Source organism: Dasypus novemcinctus, chromosome 24, assembly GCF_030445035.2.
Source record: "Dasypus novemcinctus isolate mDasNov1 chromosome 24, mDasNov1.1.hap2, whole genome shotgun sequence".
NCBI lineage: Eukaryota > Metazoa > Chordata > Mammalia > Cingulata > Dasypodidae > Dasypus > Dasypus novemcinctus.
The window spans coordinates 20,162,594-20,181,269 of NC_080696.1; the positions used below are offsets into that span (position 1 = coordinate 20,162,594).

At 42.5% G+C, this 18,676-nt stretch overlaps 1 protein-coding gene and 1 pseudogene across 2 annotated transcripts in view; both read right to left on the reverse strand.

The window, feature by feature from the left end:
- NKX2-2 (NK2 homeobox 2) overlaps window positions 1-18,676 on the reverse strand; it is a 163,812-nt gene that overhangs the window by 72,651 nt on the left and 72,485 nt on the right. The window lies entirely within an intron of this gene.
- LOC101433907 (protein LZIC pseudogene) lies at window positions 13,205-13,986 on the reverse strand (annotated as a pseudogene).

The window sequence follows — 18,676 nt, forward strand, 5'->3', positions numbered from 1 at the left end:
CACTACCAAGTACCAGCTGATGATGTAACTAGAAAATGACCTTGAATTAAAGGTTCAATGCGGAACAGCAGAATATACCTGTCTACATATAATAACAGGAGTTAAAAATGCTGTTTGATCTAAAGTAAGGGGGAAATTGAAAGGACAAATGAGTTCATATGGCTATGAGTCTCTAAAAAAGAGTCTGGAGGTTGTCAGAAGGATTGCCCTTATGCACACCTGAGCAGAGTCTCAGAGACAGATAAAGTAGATACAACCCCAGATATTGGTCCTTTTGAGGGCTAAAGAGACCCATAGGTTCTATGGTCATGGCAGATGGAGTTCACCGCCTTGCCAGTTGGCCCTTCTTTAGAGCTGGTGTTTCTGCGTGATGGAGCTGGACTCAGATGGGATCTCTTTTCACAAGCTTTTCATGCTACTTTACTGGAATTGTAGTTGGTGCTGGGGTTTAAGATATATATAGGGGATTTGAATCTCTGGACTGACAATATGAAAGCCAGGCCCTGAGCCTCAACAGACTTCAGCTCCTACACTCTGATTTATTGGGACTTACCCCACTCAGCTAACATGGAGTTGAAGAATGTCAACCAGCACACCATGGAGCCAAGAGTGCCTACAACTGAAAGCAGGAGGATTGCATCCAGTATCCATGTGGAATCTAAGCCCCCTCTTGACATAGATGTGGAATGGTCACAACCAAGCCAAGGTCCACAAGAAGGAGGAATACATTAAGGATCAGAGTGGACTTAATGATATCCTATTCATGAACTATTGTGGTTAGTAATCGAGAAAATGTGGCATTGGTGTGGAAAAAGTGGCCATGGTGGCTGCTGGGTGCGGGGAATGGGAGGAAGAGATGAGATGTGGAGGCATTCTCGGGACTTGGAGTTGTCCTGGGTGGTGCTCCAGGGACAATTGCCAGATGTTGTATGTCCTCCCATGGCCCACTGGATGGAACGTGGGAGAGTGTGGGCTATGGTGTGGAACACGGGACATGTGGTGCAGTGATGCCCGGAGATGTAATCACCAGACGCAATGGATGTGTCATGATGATGGGGGAGAGTGTTACTGTGGGGGGAGTGGTGGGGTGGGGGCGGCGTGGGTGAATGGGGACCTCATATTTTTTTAATGTAATCTTTTTAAAAAATGAATACATTGAGTAGAATTTGGAAAAAAAATCGAAAACTTTTATGTGATTGATGTATCTTTTTAAAAAGACAATAAAATATTTTTAATAAACAAAAAAATTGAAAAATACCATAAATTATTTTTGACATTTTGCCTTTCATCACTGTAATAGGTGTTAACCTGTATGTACAGATATTGAAACAAAGCTACTAACCATGGTTCCATTATGGTTTACATTATGGTGTACATTTTAGACTATACACCTATTAAAGCAAAGGGGTGCTGATGCAAAATACCAGAAATCTGCTGGGTGTTATAAAGGGTATTTAGTTAGGGTAGGAGCCTACAGTTACCAGGCCATAAAGCATAAGGTACTTCCCTCACCAAAGTCTATTTCCACATGTTGGAGCAAGATGCCTGCTGACGTCTGTGAAGGTTCAGGCTTTCTGGGTTCCTCTGGCCTCAGCTCCTTTGTTTCGTCCACAAGGTCAGCTGTAGATAATGAGACTCTCTAGGCTTTGCCTCTCTCCACAAGGTCACTGTAGACTATCAGATGAATGGCTCTGTCTCTTTCCGCAGGGCTCCAGCTTAAGACTTCAGCATCAAATTTCTACATCAAAACTCCAATATCAGAAACTCACAACTCTGTCCTTTGCCATGCCTTTTATCTGTAAATACCCACCCACCAAGGGGTGGGGACTCAATGGCCTAATGATGTGGCCCAATTAAAGCCCTAATCATAACTCAATCAGGCCCAGGTACACATCAGATTATAAACATAATTCAATATATATATTTGGAATTCATAACCATATCAAACTGCTACAACACCTTTATAAATTTTTGGTGCTATTTAACATGGCTTGTACTCATCATTGCAGGATCATGCAGAACACTTCCATTGCCTCCCAATTACCCCCTTTTCCAACTATTCTACTCCTCTCTCCCCCTCCCTTCAGGGCCCACAGTGACAACCAAGCTTCATTACTTGAAGGACAAGATTCATAGATACTTGCAACAATGCAGAGGGCTTGACACACTAGTCTGTCCTCCCCTATTGGGAGTCACCATGCTCTCTAGAGATATCCTCCCCTCTGTTTGAGAAGATTAGGCCTCCCCAGGATGGGGTAATAACACCTTCCCACTCCTTGTATGGGTCTCCACCCACTGATATAACAAACTATGACATGATGAGCACTCACACACTCCCTAGAAGCCTGCCCCAGGTGTGCCCTGTGCCAGATGCCCCAGTCGAACACCTTAAACAAGTAACCCTTCCTTATTATATTTTCTAAAGAGTTTTCTCAACATTATAGTTTCAACTACATACCCGACAATCTCCTGTGTTTACTTGTTTCACCCCAACACTCCCCCCAATTCCCTGGACCATCTGATCCCTCCTCCCAACCCTTGCTTGCCTCATGCTTGCAAAGCCCAACCCAATAATATCCCTATGCCCCTGTCCTATCCCTTCACTACACAACTACCTACCTCTACTTTATCGTAGATTTTGTCCATGTGGGCTTGGCTCACAATCTTCCTCTCCCCTCCTATTTCCTGTAAGCCTATCTTCCAGTCTCTAGCTCTCTGAGACAGCTTGATATGCTTAATTCATATCAGAGAGGTCATATAGTATTTGTCCTTCAATGCCTGGCTTGCTTCACTCAGCATAAGGTCCTCAAGATTCTTCCATGTAATACTATGTGTACTATTATATTCCTTCTTATAGCTGAGTAGTATTCCATTGTATGTGTATACAACATTTTGTTTATCCATTCACCTGTTGATGGGCATTTGGTTTGATTCCAACTTTTGGCAATAGTGAATAATGCTGCTATGAATATTGGTGTGCATGTATCACTTGGTGTCCTTGTTTTCACTCCTTCTGGGTATATACCCAGCAGTGGAATTGCTGGGTCATATGGCAAATCTATAGCTAGTTTTTTGAGGAACTGCCAAACTGTCCTCCACAGTGGCTGGATCCTTCTACATTCCCACCAGCAGTGGATAACGGTTTCCATTCCTCCATGTCCTTTCCAACAGTTGTAGTCATCTGTTTTTTTAATAGTCACCAGACTAATGAGTGTAAGATGATATCTCATTGTAGTTTTGATTTGCATTTCCCTGATAGCTAGTGATGTTGAGCATCTTTTCATGTGCTTTTTAGCCATTTGTATTTTTTCTTTGGAGAAGTGTCTGTTCAAATCTCTTGCTCATTTTTAAAATGGGTTGTTTAGGGAAGCGGACTTGGCCCAGTGGTTAGGGCATCCGTCTATCACATGGGAGGTCCGCAGTTCAAACCCTGGGCCTCCTTGACCCATGTGGAACTGGCCCATGTGCAGTGCTGATGCGTGCAAGGAGTGCCGTGCCATGCAGGGGTGTTCCCGCGTCAGGGAGCCCCACGCACAAGGAGTACGCCCCATAAGGAGAGCCGCCCAGCGCGAAAGAAAGAGCAGCCTGCAAAAGAATGGCACCGCACACACGGAGAGCTGACACAACAAGATGACACAACAAAAAGAGACACAGATTCCCGTGCTGCTGACAACAACAGAAGCGGACAAAGAACACACAGCAAATAGACACAGAGAACAGACAACTAGGGTGGGGGTAGGGGAAGGGGCTAGAAATAAATAAATATATAAATCTTAAAAAAGTATAAAATGGGTTGTTTGTCTTTATTTTTGAGATACAGGATTTAATATGCTGGATATTAGGCTCCTATCAGATATATGGTTACCAAATATTTTCTCCCATTGGGTCTTTGCACTTTCTTGATAAACTCCTTTGAGGTGCAAAAGGCTTTAATTTTGAGAAGGTCCATTTATCTAATTTTTTTTTTCATTGCTCATGCTTTGGGTATGAAGTTTGTGAAGTTATTTCCTATTACAAGGTCCTATAGATACTTCCCTACATTGTCTTCCCACGTCTTTATGGTCTTGGCTCTTATATTTAGATCTTTGATCCATCTTGAGTTCATTTTTGTATAAGGTATGAAATGGTAATCCTCTCTCATTCTTTTGCATATGGATGTACAGTTCTTGAAGCACCATTTGTTGAAGAGGCAATTCTCTCCCAGTTGAGTGGGCTTGGTGGCCTTGTCGAATATCAGATGACTGTAAATGCGAGGATCTGTATCAGAACTCTCAATTTGGTTCCATTGGACAGTATGTCTATCCTTATGCCAATACCATGCCATGCCCTTTTGACCTCAATAGCTTTTGTAGTATGTTTTAAAGTCAGGTAGTGTGATTACTCCAATTTCGTTTTTCTTTTTCAATATGTCTTTGGCTTTTCAGGGCCTTTTTCCCTTCCAAATAAATTTCATAGTTAGTTTTTCCACTTCATTAAAAAAGTTGTGTTGTTTTTATCGGGACACTAGTCAATGTTAATGTTTTTTTTCCTTAAACAATGGGAATTTATTGACTCATGGTTTTTTTTTTTTGTTTTTTTTTTGCTTTTATTTTATTTTATTTTTTATTGACTTTGTAATAATATTACATTAAAAATATATATGTGAGGTCCCATTCAACCCCACCCCCCCACCCCCCCTCTCCCCCCCCAACAACACTCGTTCCCATCATCATGACACATCCATTGGATTTGGTAAGTACATCTTTGGGCACCTCTGCACCTCATAGACAATGGTTCACATCATGGCCCATACTCTCCTCCATTCCATCCAGTGGGCCCTGTGAGGATTTACAATGTCCGGTGATTACCTCTGAAGCACCATCCAGGGCAGCTCCATGTCCCAAAGACGCCTCCACCTCTCATCTCTTCCTGCCTTTCCCCATACCCATCAGCCACCATGTCCACTTTTCCCAATCCAATGCCACCTCTTCTATGTGGACATTGGATTGGTTGTGTCCATTGCACCTCTATGTCAAGAGGAGGCTCAGATTCCACATGGATGCTGGATGCAATCCTCCCATTTTCAATTGTAATCACTCTAGGCTCCATGGTGTGGTGGTTGTCCTTCTTCAACTCCATCTTAGCTGAGTGTGGTAAGTCCAATAGATCAGATTGTAGGTGCTGGAGTCTGTTGAGGCTCAGGACCTGGCTATCACATTGTCAGTCCAGAGATTCAAATCCCCTAAATATATCTTAAACCCCAACATTAACTGCACCTCCAGCACATTAGCATGAAAGTCTTATGAAGGGAGGTCCCATTTGAGTCCAGATTCATCACACATAAACACCATTTCCAAAGAGGGGCCATCTGCCCTGGTAGTTAACCCCATCGGCCATGACCATAACTCCCATGGGTCTCTTTAGCCCTCAAAGGAACCAATATCTGGGGGTTGTATCTGCTTTATCTGTCTCTCTGACTCTGCTCAGTTGTGCATGAGGGCAATCCTTCTGCCAGCCTCCAGACTCTTTTTTAGAAACTCGTAGCCATATAAACTCATTTCTCCTTTCCATTTCCCCCTTACTTTAGGTCAAACAGCATTTTAAAGTCATGGTATTTTATGTAGACATGGATATTCTGCTGATCCGCATTGAACCTTCCGTATAAGGTCATTTTCCAGTTGCATCATCAGTTGGTAGTTGATAGTGGTCCCTCGTTGCCAGGGAGGCTCATCCCCGGGTGTCATGTCCCACGCTGGGGGGAAGGCATTGCATTTACATGCTGAGTTTGGCTTCGAGACTGGCCACATTTGAGTAACATGAAGGCTGACAGGAGGAAATCCCCAGGCACAATGTTGCTCTAGGCCTTGTTCTTATTTTAGGTTTATCAACTCACAAGCATAGTCATTAGCATCAGGGGCTCACTGTTGAACCCTCACTCCCTCCCAGTCCCCGCCACTGTACCTGGGAGACTGTCGCTGCTCCCCTAGGGACCACGACAGAGCACCACTGGCCAGGAACCCAGTACCCCCCCTGCTGTGGTTTTTAATTGTTGCCACTATGTGACTCATGGTTTTGAAGACAGGAGAAGTCCAAATTCAAGGTGTCAGCAAGGTGATACTTTCTCCCCAAAGACTTTGAAGTTATAGGGCTGGCTGCTGTGGATCCTTTAGTACTTGGCTTTTATGTCACATAGCAAAGCACATGGCATCCTCTTCTTTCTCTTCTAGGTTCCTTTGGCTTCCAGCTTCTGGCTGCTCCCTATGGCTTCTCTGACTTTCACTCTGCTTATAAAGGACTCCAGGGATCTGGATTGAAGCCCAACCTGATTCAGTAGGGCCACACCTTAATTGAAGTAACATTTTGAAGAGAACTTACTCACAATGAGTCCATACCCACCAGAAAGCAGACCAAGACCAAGTCCAAGAACATATACGAACTGGGGTACATAATTCAATCCACATCATAATTGTATAAGAGATATATGCATAACTGATTTATGTCTATGTTTATGTTTCTATCATTAAATAAAGAATTCCCTTAAAATCATATCCCCTCCAACTAAAGGTTAATGGCACCTTTTCCAGGGCTCAGCTCCCTCCCCTACATTGTGATGGGGTGGAACAAGATGATCCCCATGGTCCCTGGTATTACTAAAAATGTCTCTTCAGGGGTTCAGGGGACTCCAGTATCTTAGGATATTATCACCATAGAGTCTGGGGGAGTCTAAACAAACGACCACAAATTCCTTGAATCTCTTCACATTGAAAAGAGGGACTTGCCATCTTCTCTTCCAGAATTTGAAAGGTCTTATGAATGCATGGACCAATAAAGTATGGCAGAAGTGATGCTAAGTAACTTCTGAGGCTAATTCATAAAAGGCCACACAGCTTCCAGCATGTTCTCTCGAATACATAGTCTCTTTATGAGATGTTGGATTACCCTGGCACCATACAGGGTATGGTTGACAGTCCCTGGATAAACCCATCGTTCCAACAATGCTGCAATCAGCTCACAGTAGGTTGCTCGAAGGGAAGGCAACGCAGAACTTTATGAAATAAAGGGCAGAGAGAGACACAAGAGAGGAGATAAAGATGGGACCAGGGGACTCACAGCTTCTGGAACTGAGAGTCTGCACCTTAGTTTCCACATTGTATTTATTGGAAACTACTGAGCAGCTGTTTGCTATCAGAACTGCAACATCATCTACAATAATAGGTAACAACAGCAACATCTACAATAAGGCAACGTCTACAATAGAACAGGTGTAATATTTATAATAAGGAACAGGTAAGCCAGTTTCCCACAATATTTCCCTCTTTTTGTTTTTGCAAAGTCTACACAAATGACGTTTCACTGAGTCATTCCTGAATGATATTTTCACTTTTAGGTTTGAACAATACTCATTCAATTTTTTCTCAATATATTCAGTCCCAGGATTGTTCAAACTTAAAACAAGAGATTTACATATACATTCAACAAGGTACATTTATGTATCACTTACAGTTCATCAAATCACTTAAATACACAATATGTTTCATTATTAAAGCTCTAGTTAGTATTCAAGCATTTTATACATAATCAATAACTGTAACAACAAACAAAAAGACTTCCAACTAGGAGATATTTAATAAATAGACTTTCATTTCTCATGGGCTTACAATTCCCAACCAACAAGGCTCTATAGATCAGTACTCAATATTAGTGCTGGCCACATCCTGTTCACAGGCTAAGTCATTACAAACTCCATTAACATGAGAAAACATTATATTTATCAATTATAGCAGAGAATATAGTTTTGTCTTACCCAAACATTTAAGAATTTGATTGAGCAGCAGAGACCGTACATCTTGTCCCAATTGTTTATCTATTCCAGGCCCTTAAAATACCATTGTTTCTGATGTTTCTTAGTAGGGTCGCTGCCACAGGTTTCTTCTGTACAGCCAGATTGCCATCAGTCTAGGGCAGAAAGCCTTGAAGAACTGCAAAAGTCCATGGCGGATCTTTACACACAGTTTTTGAACTTTTTGTATTCATTCAGGATTGTTTTACTTTTACAAAACATATCTCACTGAATGCTACCACAGTACTTTTACAACTTGCTATATGCATAGTAGTCCCACATATCTCCATATTAACCATTTTATTTTAGGACAAAATACACCTTATAACATTTCAGCTAGCATTCCCACAAACTTTTTACCTTTTTCAATATTTGCTTAACTTTTATGTATTTCATTTTATCCTTCCTTTCTTTCTTTTTTCTTTCTTTCTTCCTTTTTCTTTTTCTTTCTTCCTTCTTTCCTTTCTCTCTCTTTTTTCCTTCCTCTCTTTTTCTCTTTTCTTCCCTTCTCTTTTTCTTTTTTCCTTTTTCTCTCTCTTTTTCCTTCCTATTTCTCTCTCTTTTCCCTCCCTTTTCTCTTTTTCCTCCCTTTTCTCTCTTCCTTTCTCTTTCTTTTCCCCTTCTTTCCACCTTTCTTTTTTCCTTCCTTTCTCTATTTTCCCCTTCCTTTCTTCCTTTCTCTTTCTTTTTTTAAAAAATTTATTTTATTTCTCTCCCCTCCCCCCCCAGTTGTCTATTCTCTGTGTCATTTGCTGCATGTTCTTGTTTTTTGTCCACTTCTGTTGTTGTCAGTGAATGGGAATCTGTGTTTCTTTTTGTTGCGTCAGCTCTCTGTGTGTGGGGCATCATTCCTGGGCAGGCTGAACTTTCTTTCACACTGGGCGGCTCTCCTTATGGGGCACACTCCTTGCGCGTGGGGCTCCCCTACGTGGGGGACACCCCTGAGTGGCAGGGCACTCCTTTGTGTGCATCAGCACTACGCATGGGCCAGCTCCACATGGGTCAAGGAGGTCCAGGGTTTGAACCTCAGACCTCCCATGTGGTAGAAAGATGCCCTATCCACTGGGCCAAGTCCATTTCCCTCTCTTTCTTTTTTAAACAATCACACACTGAAACAATTACAACAGACACACTAACATTGAACAGACACAAAAGCAGTTCCAAATCTATTAATCTAAAATTTCTTCATTGCTTCCTTTTATAATTTAACATGTCTCTTCCAGTTTTCCTCCTCTCAATTTCCTTCTTAATCTCTTTCTGTCCCCAAGCCATACTTGCTTTATGATGCCATACTTGAACAAGTTTCTGTAGTTTAGATACTTTGATGTAAAGTCATTCTAGTCTTCGGAATGAGACCCAGCTGTGCAGTTTTCAGCATCTGTCTCTCCATCTGAATGACTGGAGGTTCTGGGTTCCACAGGAACTTTTGTTGTCTCTTGGCATTCATGGTATGGCTTTATCCGATGAGCTGGTAGCCATAAAGAACATTCTCTGTCTCCTGGGGAAATACAAGCAAACCCTCGAGGACTTTGAAGGCTTTCCAAACCACTTGGGGCTCTGCACTGTTACACCAACTTTAGTTTCACTTGAGGCAATCCTTCTTCCCTTCAAGTTCCTATTCAGGCACGAGGTACTTCAAGCCTTCTTCCCTTCATGCCCCACGTTGGGCACCAGTTGCTGCGATCAGCTCAGAGATAGGTTGGCTCAAAGGGAAGGCAACACAGAACTTACAGAAATAAAAGACAGAGAAAGACACAAGAGAGGAAATAAAGGTGGGACTGGGGGACTCACAGCTTCTGAAACTGAGAGCCTTGAACTTAGTTTCCACATCGTATTTATTGGAAACTGCAGAGCAGCTGTTTGCTATCAGAACTGCAACATCATCTACAATAATAGGTAACAACTGCAACATCTACAATAGGGCAACATCTACAATAGAATGGGTGTAACATTTACAATAAGGAATAGGTAAGCCAGTTTCCCATAACATAACAAACCCATCAAGATACCAAACATGGGAGTGAAGAAGCCACCTTGGAAATGTATCTTCCTTTCCCAGCTGTTCAAGTCTCTCCCAGCTGAGACCCCAGGCATCATGTAGAAGAGGCAAGACATCCCACTGTGACCTGCATGAATTCCTGCCTTTAGAATCCAAGACCATATAAAAGTACTTGCTGCTTTATGCCACTAAGTTTAGGGGTGGTTTATTATGCAGGATTTATGGAAGTATGTAGCTCTTTATTTGAACACACATTTTCCTCAAGTGCTAGTTACCTGATGTGTCTCCTAATGAACATCCAGTGTCATTAAATTATCATAAAAGGCAAGCAGACTTGGTTCAACTGATAGAGCATCTGCTTACCACATGGGAGGTCCAGGGTTCAAACCCTGAGCCTCCTGACCTGTGTGGTGAGCTGGCCCACACACAGTGCTGATACGTGCAAGGAGTGGCGTGTCATGCAGAAGTGCCCCCATGTAGGGGAGCCCCACGTGCAAGGAGTGTACCCTGTAAGGAGAGCTGCTCTGTGCAAAATAAAGCACAGCCTGCCCAGGAGTGGTGCCACACACATGGAGAGCTGACACAGCAAGATGATGCAACAAAAAGAAACACAGATTCCCAGTGCTGCTGACAAGAATGCAAGCAGACACAGAACACACACCGAATGGACACAGAGAACAGACAATGGGGGGAGAAGAGGAAGGGGAGAAAAATAAATAAAATATAAATCTTAAACAAATTATCATTAAATACTAGCTATTAAGATTGACATTACACACAGGATATGATAAATACAGAACTGCCTTAATATTTGACTGACATTTATGAATAAGTCTGTTTATAAATACGGTACATATACCTGCACATGTGCCTGCTGAACTGGACAGTGAAACTTTGACCTCATATGCTTTCCCCACACCAAAGATATTTCAGGCACTCAGAGCACACGGTAGACACTTTGCACCTCTTTGTTGAGCTACATAAATCATTCTGGTGACACAGAAAGCTGCATGCGGCGGCGGACTTGGCCCAGTGGTTAGGGCATCCATCTACCACATGGGAGGTCCGCAGTTCAAACCCCGGGCCTCCTTGACCCATGTGGAGCTGGCCCATGCCCAGTGCTGATGCGCTCAAGGAGTGCCGTGCCACGCAGGGGTGTCCCCCGCATAGGGGAGCCCCACGTGCAAGGAGTGTGCCCCATAAGGAGAGCCACCCAGCACAAAAGAAAGTGCAGCCTGCCCAGGAATGGTGCCACACACACGGAGAGCTGACACAAGATGAGCAACAAAAAGAAACACAGATTCGGGAAAGGGACTTTGGCCCAGTGGTTAGGGCGACCGTCTACCACATGGGAGATCCACGGTTCAAGCCGCGGGCCTCCTTGACCCGTGTGGAGCTGGCCCGTGCGCAGTGCTGATGCGCGCAAGGAGTGCCGTGCTACACAGGGGTGTCCCCCGCGTAGGGGAGCCCCACGCGCAAGGAGTGCACCCATAAGGAGAGCCGCCCAGCGCGAAAGAGGGAGCAGCCTGCCGAGGAATGGCACCGCCCACACTTCCCGTGCCGCTGACGACAACAGAAGCGGACAAAGAAACAAGACGCAGCAAAAAGACACAGAAAATAGACAACCGGGGGAGGGGAGGGGAATTAAATAAATAAAAATAAATCTTAAAAAAAAAAAAAAAAAAAGAAACACAGATTCCCGTGCGCTGACAACAACAGAAGCGGACAAAGAAGACGCAGCAAATAGACACAGAGAACAGACAGCTGGGGTGGGGTGGGGTGGGGTGGGGTGGGGTGGGATGGGGGCATAGAAATAAATAAATAAATCTTTAAAAAAAAAAAAGAAAGCTGCATGCACATTTCAATGTTATGATCTGGAATATCTCAAAGGGTATGTCAAAAACAAGTAAAAGTGACTGCTTCTGAGGAGAGAAAATGAGGGAGAGATCAGGTAGGAAAAGCCTTACTTTTTCTTGTTTCCTTAAATCCTACCTGTGAGAGACGGAAATACTGGCCCCAATTCTTTGCCCCTTCTGGTATCCGTGCCCTCTCCCATGTGAACTTGCAGTTCATTCCACAAAAGGCATAGAGGACTTCTGAATCCCTTGATGTTGGGCTAAGTCATGTGATTTACTTTGGCCAATGGAATAGTAGCAGACGTGAAGTAAGGAGAGACTTGAAATGTGCTTGTGCAGTTGGGCTTGCTCTCTTGAGCTTCTGCCATTGCCATGAGATGCCCGTGCCCCAGCTAGAGGCATGAGAGACCCGAGGAGTTGAGCTGACCCAGCCAGACTGGAGCTTGAAGCAGAGCTGGACCCACCAACCACAAGCTGTGTGCGAGAAATGGATACTTATTGGTATATGTCTCAGAGGTGGTTGTTTATTATGCCACAATGGTTGACTAATATAAATTCAACTAACTTTATGAATTAAAATTAAGATTAGAAGTAAGTTTTATGACCTGACTTTTACTAAATGATATATAACATGGAATAGGAAGATTGTCCTCTACATTTTTCTATAAACCCACCTAGAAGACAAACCTCATTTATTCAATCTCCCACATGTACAAATCGACGTAATAAATTCCTTTTAAAATTCAGTACCAAGAGGAAAATCAAAATGCCTTTCTTGAAGAATGGGTCAGATAATTCTGATTTCGTAATTCGTGGTGTCTTGGTTCCTTTATTACCAGAAAACCTCAACCCTCAGAGTCAGATTTGCTCTTTACTCACAATGTCTCTATTATCTAGAAAGCTGGGAAATGTGCTCTTTTCTTTCCTACCATTTCACATCTTCTATTTTATTTTTTTTCTTTTCTCTCTCTTTTTTTAAAAAGATTTATTTTATTTATTTCTCTCCCCTTCCTCCTGGTTGTCTGCTCTCTGTGTCCATTTGCTGTGTATTCTTCTGTGTCCACTTGCATTCTTGTCAGTGGCCTGGGAAACTGCGTCTCTTTTTTTTGTTGCGTCATCTTGCTGCATCAGCTCTCCATGTGTGCAACACCACTCCTGGGCAGGCTGTGCTTTTTTCACTTGGGGCTGCTCTCCTTGTGGGGTGCACTCCTTGTGCGTGGGGCATCCCTTCACGGGGGGACACCCCTGTGTGGCACGGCACTCCTTGCGCGTGGCAGCACTGCATGTGAGCCAGCTTACCACAAAGGCCAGGAGGCCCTGGGTATTGAACCCTGGACCCTCCATATGGTAGGCAGACACTCTATCAGTTGAGCCACGTCTGCTTCCCTTTTCTCTCTTTTAAACAGATAAAACAGACAAATTATAATGAATAAGGTCCTATCAATCCTTCCAACCCAACAAGGCTGGGATCACTCAAGCTGGTAGTCCTTCACAAAGCACAATGATGAAGGGAATAAACCGAAGCTGCTATTATGCTTTTATGTCACCTTCTGTTAGGTTATTAATGCACTCTGAGAATCTCTTGATTTCTTTGCAAGGACTTAAAATTCCAGAAGAAAAATGCAATTTACAACAAAATATGATCAATGCCCAAAGATTCCATACCATGTCATTTTTTTTTGTTTTTTCAACCTCAAAACTTGCCAGAGCAAGGGTTTGGTCTCCAGAACCAAGGTCTGTAGAGACTTTCTCAAATTGGTGGAGGTTAGCATCTCTTTGCTGACAAGAGGTCTCATCATCTGCACTCAGCTTCTCTCCAAGTTTCCCGAGAGCTATTATTTCCACTTTCTATTGTGTATAAGTCTCTTTTCAGCTCTCCTACCATCAGATCTCTATCCGTCTCTGCTCAACTTGTCCGAAGTTGACCAGGTTGCTTCTTTGCAAATAATCTGATGACCTCTGGAGTTTTAAAGGCCTGGCTGGCTGATAACTGCCTGAATAGCCAGTTGCATTCCAGTTAGTTCATCCACCAAAGTCATATTTTCAGACATAATTTTTTTTCAATGAATCATTAAATTCCCTTAGCTGCTCCAGAGTTTCTTTTCTGTTTTCTTCATATTCCTCTGTATCAAGTTTCTCCTCTCCATTCCTCCAGATCTTGTAATTGCTGCATTAGTCTATACAATTGTTCTTCTAAATTTTGCTTTAATTTGTTTGTCTCTGTGTTTCCTCTGGAAGCCATTTTAATCTCTGCTTCTTAGTACTCTGAACTCTGCACAAAGCTGAACAGCCTCAAACTGCATAAACCTTCAATTTCTGAAGTTCCCACTGTCATGAACTTGAGAAAAACAAAATTGTTCATCAGGATTATAAGAGGTTCAAAATTCAAACCACCTGGAGGTAGAGTTGGCTGAGGATGCAGGCTTGGTGGACCACCGCCGGAGGCTATGTGTCTTTTAATATAAACTACCTCAAATCCTTTTGGGGAGCAAAACGGATTTAAATTATAAATTGCTAAATGTGTGTGACTTTTTTCCCTAGAAACAGCTTAAGGCAAAAGACACATGAGGCAATGTTGTGTTCCTCTGTCTTGTCCACCTTCATGTCTACCTTCTCACCTTCAGCAGTAGCAAAAGGCACCAAAGAAATACACTTCTTTTTCTGTGTGATGTGTCTGGCCAGTCTAAGTAAGAGTCCATGGTAAGTGCATCACAGTCAAGCTGATGCCCAGGATAGAAGAAACTTTTGGTTCCCAGCAAGTGCCCCAAAAGACTTTTGGATTAACAATTGCCTACATCTCCCCTGCTAATTCACAGAATTATAACTACTGAAAGTTCAGGTGGTATAGTTGTGTGAAAAGACAAAACCAAACCTAACCCTGGATGTGCTTTTCTCTTGCCTTTCCTCCACTGTTGAAATTGCCACCCAAAATAGGAAGTTTCAGTCTGGGCCAATATTCTTACTTGCATGCATCATAGGATGGTTTTCTGAGGTATTGGTTTGTGTTTGTTTTCCTCTAATTGAACCTTTTTCCAAGTAAAGCCATATTTTGCTTCTGTGTTCCCCTGAAGCAAGGAGTTGTATGGCAGGGGGAGAGCGGCCAGCCCTTTAACTTTTTCTGAAGTCCACTTTCATTGAAGAGATTGTTCTACATGTCCCAGAGGAGAAGGAAGAGGGGAGAGTATCTTGGAGGGCAGCCAGAGGGGAGAAAAATAGAATTTCCCTAAGACAGGAAGAAATGGCTGGTAGGGACGTCTCAGGTGTCAGTTCCTCAAAGGAATGGTTAAATGGTTCCTAGTTAAGTGGTCCCCAGTCTCCCCAAAAACTCCCCTGTCACGCATCACTGGCCAGCCTGAAGGGCCTTGGAGGCTGAGGTGATAGGTAGGTATGGACTAACGCCCAGAATGGCTTCCCTGAGAACCACACTGCATGAGACCCCAGCACCTCTGCAGAAGGTGAGCAGCAAGGTGCGATTAATGGGGACATGGAATATGATTTAAAGATGAGTGATGCTCTTTCAGCCCTGAGTGTGAGCCAAAGATTCATGCCCATTACTTGTCAAGTCATGCTGGGTCATCTGTTTCAGAAAAACATGTTGGAATGGGAGAAATAATCAACTTGACTTTTTTTTTTTTTTTTTAGGAACCGGGGGCCAGAGTTTGAACCTGGTACCTTGTATGTGGGAACCCAGCACTCAACCACTGAGCCACATTGGATTCCCTGAGTTGGTTTTATCATTTGTTTTACCTTTTGTTGTTTTTTCAAGAGGCACCAGGAATTGAACCCAGACCTCTCATGTGGGAGGTAGAAATTCAACTGCCTGAGCCACATCTGCTCCCAACTTGACATATTTTTATTTTATTTTATTTATTTATTTTTAAAGATTTATTTTATTTATTTATTTCTCTCCCCTTCGCCCCTACCCCCCTGTCCCGGTTGTCTGTTCTCTGTGTCCGCTTCTGTTGTTGTCAGTGGATCGGGAATCTGTGTTTCTTTTTTTGTTGTGTCATCTTGTTGTGTCATTTCTCCGTGTGGGCAGCACCATTCTTAGGCAGGGTGCACTTCTCTTTCGCACTAGGCGGCTCTCCTTACAGGGCGCACTCCTTCCGCGTGGGGCTCCCCTAAGCGGGGGGCCCCCCTGCATGGCAGGGCACTCCTTGCGTGCATCAGCACTGCGCATGGGCCAGTTCCACACGGGTCAAGGAGGCCTGGGGTTTGAACCATGGACCTCCCATGTGGTAGACGGACGCCCTAACTGCTGGGCCAAGTCTGCTTTCCCAACATATTTTTAAAAAGTGCACACAATGAATACTTTGAGGATTACTGCTGGGATGTTTAACGTTCAAGGAGCTTTTATGTGTGGTAGGAAATACTCCTTACTATTTGTGCTTGGTTAAATGTGTATAGTTTATTAAAAATGCTGGGGGGTAACATACCAGAAACAGCTCTCAATTACAAATGGGGGTTGGTGGATAGATATGCCAACTCCCTTGCCTCTTGGTAGGACAACTCTGAGATGTATTCTACACCGTCTCCCAGAGATCCCCAATGGACTGAGCCCCAGGGAATCTTGACATACACGTCGTATTTTACCTTTCTTCTCCACTCTTTATTGGTGCTTTCTGAGATCAACTCCCTAATAAAATGTTTGTACTCAAATCTTCATCTCAAGATTTGCTTCTGGGGAAACCCAGCCTAAGACACTAAGGATTGGACCCTTGGTTTCATTATCTCTGAACTTATTTCTGTACCACTCAGAAGTTACAACAATCTTAACATATCCAATAGAAAAAGGACCCCAACTCAGCTAAATTTTCAGGTTCTGGGTTATCCATAGATTTCCTTGGGATATGGGTCATTGTTTCACTTAACAAGATGATTTAAACAAACAAACAAAAAATGTTTTTTAGTCTGTGTTCCTTCTTATAGACAAGGTTCACTTACTGTATCAATGGGATTTTCTACGCACACAATTTTCTGGAAACCTGGTGTCCTCGTTTACCATTGTCCGTTGGAGTGTAGTCACTGGCTCTTCCTCTTCAGTCCACTGTTACTAGATCAATAGGGTTGTCTTTAGGTTTCATCTTTTAGAAAACAACAGTCAGTGATTCTTTCCAGTCAGCTCTCCTCCTGGGACACATAACAAATCCACTGTCATGTAACACATAGTAGGACTATCTTTCTTCCTGAATATAATGTGTGAACACCAGTGCTGGTCCATCCTTCCTGTTAACAGCACATTTTCCAGTTTTATTTGTTGTATTCATTGTTTCTTGTATTAATTCTTTCCTACTTAAATATAAAGAAACCTGACATCTACACATTACAAAAAGATGTATTTTAATGAAGAAATGGAACACCCATATTCATCAATACTTTTCTATTTACTAAATTAAATTTAAAATTACATATATGTGTACTTTTATTACACTTATCTTTTGCTACATTCCCTTTCCCATTCCTTTTTCAGTATCTCTGTAGACTCACAGCCTGTCACAAATTCAACTCACTATAATTAACTATAATTCTTTATTTTTTAAAATTGAAATGTGGGTTTACAGAACAATCATGTGTAAAACACAGGGTTCAAATTCTCACATACCAGCCTGTTATTAATACCTTGCCTTAGTGTGAGACATTTGTTACAAATGAAGAAAGCACATTTTAATAATTTTACTATTAACTAGAGTCCATGGTTTAACTTATAATTAACTGTTTTTGTTGTGGAATTCATGGATTTTTAGAAAAAATTTTATTCTAATACCATATATACAACCTAAAATCTCCCCATAACCACATTCAACTACATAATTCAATGCTGTTAAATATAGCAGTTAATTATGCTGTTAATTACAGCTGTTAATTATGTTGTGCTACCGTTACCACTATCATTACCAAAACTTTTCCATAATTCCAAATAGAACCTCTGTACATTTTTAAAAAAAGATTCATTTTTATTTATTTCTCTCCCCCCCACTCATTGTTTGCTCTCTGTGTCCATTCGCTGTGTGTTCTTCTGTGTCTGCTTGCATTCTTGTCAGGTGGCACCGGGAAACTATATCTCTTTTTGTTGCGTCATCTTGCTGCGTCAGCTCTCCATGTGTGTGGTATCACTCCTGGGCAGCCTGCATTTTTTGCGTGGGGCAGCTATCCTTGCAGGGTGCACTCTTTGCACATGGGGCACCCCTACGCAGGGAGCACCTCTGCTTGGTATGGCACCCCTTGCCAGAGGCAGCACTGTGCGTGGGCCAGGTCACCCCATGGGCCAGGAGGCCCTGGGTATCAAACCCTGGACTCCCTATATGGTAGATGGATGCTCTATCAGTTGAGCCATATCTGCTTCCCAAAACTCTGTACATTTTAATCCTTAACTCCCTATTCCCTAACCCCACCCCATCCCCTGGTAATCTATATTCTGGATTCTGACTCTGTGAGTTGCTTATTCTATTTCATATCAGTGAGTCCATACTCTTCTTTTGTATATGACTTATTTCACTCAACATAATGTCCTCAAGGTTCATTCATGTTGTAGCATATACCAGAACTTCAGTTCTTTTTCCTGCTAGGTAATATTCCATTCTGTGTATATACCATATTTTGTTTATCCAATCATTGGTTGATGAACACTTGGGTTGTTTCCATCTTTTGGCAGTTGTGAATAATACCACTATGAATATCAGTGTGCAAATATCTGAATCCCTGCTTTCAATTCTTTTGAAAGAATTAAATCTATAATTCTTTTTTATATTTACCTTCTCATAGCTCGGCTAGTGGAGTCCCAGTTAAGCAGTCTCCTTTGTCCTTCTGGCTCCACTCTAGATATTTTTTAAAGCATACTTACTTTCTGACAAAGAAAAATGTTCTGCATCCATCTTGGTTTTTCTGTACCCGGAGACATAAATTCAGTCACTTTCTAAGGAGCCCAGATACCTTTAATTGAAGAATGGTATTATAGAACAAAAGATGCACTGGGCATATGTGTTAGGTTTGACTTTCCCCCAG